The 4,401-nt window shown below is 33.1% G+C and overlaps 1 long non-coding RNA gene across 1 annotated transcript in view; it reads left to right on the plus strand.

The window, feature by feature from the left end:
* The first annotated feature begins 1,569 nt into the window (after positions 1-1,569).
* The window catches only part of LOC135225678 (uncharacterized), a 4,911-nt gene continuing 2,079 nt past the window's right edge, over positions 1,570-4,401 (plus strand). Inside the window, exons 1-2 of the long non-coding RNA XR_010317067.1 lie at positions 1,570-1,673; positions 3,726-4,401. The exon at positions 3,726-4,401 is cut by the window's right edge and continues 2,079 nt beyond it. This is a non-coding gene — a long non-coding RNA (uncharacterized LOC135225678). The remainder of the gene's footprint in view (positions 1,674-3,725) is intronic.

The raw sequence follows: 4,401 nt of genomic DNA on the forward strand, positions 1-4,401 counted from the left end.
TGTTGACACGATACTGTGTAGACAGAGAAATTTGGATGCCCATTCTCATACACACACACACACACACACACACACACACGCATATATATATATATATATATATGTATACATAAATCGTTAAATCGTTTATGCAGAATTGTGAATATTTATGAAATACATTTCTTCTGAATATTCTAATATACGCACTCTTACATCCTTTCTCAGCAACGATAGTAAGGAATCTTTAATGACTTTTTGACAGTCATTGTATTGATATGAACAGTCACAGAACTATTCCATATTAGACATTCAAGGTGTTATGTACATTTCTACTAAATCACAACTTATTGTTACTTCCACTGATCAACTTATCGTCATTTCCACTGATGAATAAGTGTGTTAACATGTTTCATACTTGAACAATTACAATTCCTGAATTGTTCATTCATTTTGAACTTTATATTTTTTACTACTTCAGTAACGACTGTAATTTCTCATTTACAACTAAATACTTTCTCCAATGATGCAAGTCTCAAATCTCACTTGATATAAAGTGAAGGAGATTATAACAGTAAATGGCATCTTGAAGATTTTCTATACAAATCAGTAATTCATCGTCATTATTATCATCATTATTTTTCAGATATAATTGCATTCCACCTCGAGCGTGTATCTATATTTATCTGTCTGTCTGTCTACCTATCTATCTATCTATCTATCTATCTATCTACTCACAATATATATGTATATATATGTGTATATATAATACACACACACACACACACACACCACACACATATATTATATATATATAATATATTATATATATATATATATAATTCTATATATATATATATATATATATATATATATATAGATATATATGTGTGTGTGTGTGTGTGTGTGCGTGCGTGCGTGCGTGTGTATGCATATAATATATATAAATATATATAATATATATATTAAATATATTATAAATATATACATATAGATGTACTATATGTAGTGCTTATAAACATTTGCTAGCACGTGAAGATGCAAATACAAACTTCACTGTTAAAATTTTTCATTGTAAGCTGGTGGCAAACATGCAACAATGCAAATAATAATACTATACGCATTCAGCGCATGCGCTGACTTTCTAATCGTCCCCAAACAGAGGCACAAGGTAGGCAGAAAAAAGAAAAAAACCTTCGACTGAATAGTAATAACATCCATATTCAGGAAGCACCCGACGGCAAAGGACGAAGCTAAAGAAGAAGAGAATAAAGAGAAGAATAAAACTTTCGCTACATGACCTTAATTATCCTTGCAGAAATGACAGTCACGTGTTCTTTCCAGGGTCGAGGGTCATTCTTTATACTTCGTAGATTTGTTGATGGATTGCGGGCTTCTTTTGTTTTTGTTTTATCGTTTTGTGTGTGTTTTTTTTTTTCTCGCTTTCGTTTTCTCTTTGGTTTTTACGCCTAACTTTATTTCAAACAGTTCCCTAACTTGTGAATTTGAATACGTTCAGTTAACCATCTTTTTTTATATGAATGCTCGAGGAATTGTAAAACTAAACGTACCTTCAAGAATACTATGTTCTACGTATTCATGACCTTGTTAAGTCCCGCCCACCAGCTGGAGGAGGTCGTATTTAATGCACGGTTCAGCGTATCTCGGTCTCACTTTTCTCTCATTTCCTCGGGCAGGTAAGACGTTACGAACTTTTGACCGTTGGCTGGTTTTTTCAGGTTTTTTGTTATTTTTTCTTTTTGTTTACCTTTTCTTCGTTGGTCGTCCTCATTTCCCGTTGTGTTTACGGTTTTTTTTTTTTTTTTTTTTATCAATCGATCAGTTCCTCTATCTTCTGTTCTGTTGTTCCGAAAGTATATTCTTACGATCAACTATTAAAAGTATCAGATTTAAAGGCAGACAAACTCTCTCTCTCTCTCTCTCTCTCTCTCTCTCTCTCTCTCTCTCTCTCTCTCTCTCTCTCTCTCTCTCTCTCTCTCTCTCTCTCTCTCTCTCTCTCATTTCTTCTTTTGATGACAGCATATCTTCATAAACAAGTAAAAAGCTCTATTTTACGCTAAGCTGCTTTTTTAGTTTAGGGCAGAAAGCAAAAATAATTCAATCTATATTTGCGTATCTGTACACTATGCTGATGAGCCAAGCGAATTTAACTCCTATAAAATGTGAATCAGCCAGGCGTCGAAAGGTGTTTATAGTCTCGTAATCTTTCTTTGGATTTTGTTTATGAATGAAACGTGAGTGACTGTTTAACACAGTCACAACTGCAGCAACACCATCACACTGTACAATGTGAGTAACTTTTTAAACACATATACAGCTGTAACACATAAATACATTAAGTACCCAGAGAACCTAATATTAATTGACAGTTTTTCAAGCATGAGTGGTCTTATATAGAATAGTCATGTATTTAAATATTATTCCTCTTGTACGTATTCTGTTTTTCAATGCTGAAACATTATTATTGTTCCTGAAGTCAGTGAGAGTAATGTAAATAAATTCAATATTATCGCCGTTACACCAATGGTTATGCCATAGCTTGTTGTGTTAATTAGGTTCAAGAATTATTTTTAAGTGCTAAATTTTAGACTTAGTTAAAAATCAATGGCTGATGACGCTTAAGAGTCAAGATGATAAAGAAAACAGGGTGGTCACATAGAGTGAGTTAGTGATCCTAACAAAAACAAAAAATTTATGCTTGGAATAAATAAATAACTTCGACAAAAACGATTTCGCAATTGACTACCTAAATTCAAACGTGATCTTATCACGAATTCCGCTGAACACCAATTTCATTACGCTTTCAAGGCAGAACCTCACAAGAAAGTCGTGAGATCTCGTATCGCGTTGCTCCAGGAACCGTGTTTATTCCATGTGACAGCCAAAGGATAACCCGAATAACTGTTTCCACTGGTTAATAAGGCCTATAAGGAACTCTTGTCGAATAACAGATGAATTGTTTATTTGCATACGAACACACATTCTTGGAAAATCTACAAGTGTGTGGGAATTCAAATATAGCATCAAAACACATCACTAGGAATTCGATTAAAGATTATTTGGGAATTATGTTTTTTCTTGTTTTGGGGCGTTTGAACTATTCAAGAAACAGCAGAGTTTTATCGTTTTTGGTATCAATAATTAACACCATCTAATTATGTGAACTGCAAAAAAGAACAATCATGAGATGAAAGAGGAATACTAGATAAAATAGATGACAAGTACAGTTAAATAAAGATCATTACCATCATCATCATCATGGTTACGACGACGTTAACTTAGTCGAAGCCTAAAAATTCCTTTTCTGGGACAACAACAAGGAAAAAATTTATGACATCTAGTATTTTTGGAGAAAGTGCTTTATTTAATTGTACGTTTTTCGCTCTTGCGCAAGCCCTAAAGAAAAATTACGCGGATAAACGGCTTAACGGTTTTATGATGGACTATAAACGCAAACTTTGTATTATTATATATATATATATATATTATATATATATATATATATATATATATATATATACATATAATGTGTATATATATATATATATATATATAAAAAATAAATATATATAAATATATATATCATATATATATATATATATATATATATATAAATTTGTATTGTACGGATTTTTTATTTATATCTTATATAAAGTTCAATTTATTGCCTGGATATAAATATCGACTAACGACCTATTATCGTTACAAAACATTTTCTCTTTTAACAGGAGGTGGCTGCCATGGACTACACGAAGAATGACATCTATTGCGGAACTTGATATAAGTACAGGAAATGAAGCGGACACAGTTATCCAGTGTCTGCCATAAAACAAGAATTGGTGGTGACCTTGTTCCCCTTCGATATGGGCACCCCCTGGACAAATTGGAAGACTGCCCCGCCTTTATGGAAATTGTCACGTATATCTAAAATCACATCGTGCTAGAAATGACAGCTCTACTCCCTTCAGTTCTTCGGCACAAATGCTATCGAAATCGTATTGGCAAATAGGTGACAAGGATTACGGACTCTCGTCCAAGATGTCTTCGCGTGCCCAGCTGGAGCGGAGTGGCTGGTTGGCACTGTCCATCAAGCACACGGTTGGAACTACATACGACGTTGTTGTTACCTAGCTCCTGGCGCTAGGTTTAGTGTAAAATCAGAGCTGCATTATTGATACGGAAGATTTTCATAGATGAAGTCTCATTTGAAAGTTAATCATTGAGAAGCTGAAAATTTTAAACTCGAGAGAAAAATAAAAGTTTTTCTGTATCATCTATCTATGATGAAATTGCTTACGAAATTCTCATTTCTTTAATAGGATAAAAGACAACTTCACAAACATTGCCTTCTATTAAATTCTGTAATGATAGTTTAGATACTTTACAGCCTGCCCAAGATAAATT

Source organism: Macrobrachium nipponense, chromosome 13 (assembly GCF_015104395.2).
Source record: "Macrobrachium nipponense isolate FS-2020 chromosome 13, ASM1510439v2, whole genome shotgun sequence".
Classification (NCBI taxonomy): Eukaryota; Metazoa; Arthropoda; class Malacostraca; order Decapoda; family Palaemonidae; genus Macrobrachium; species Macrobrachium nipponense.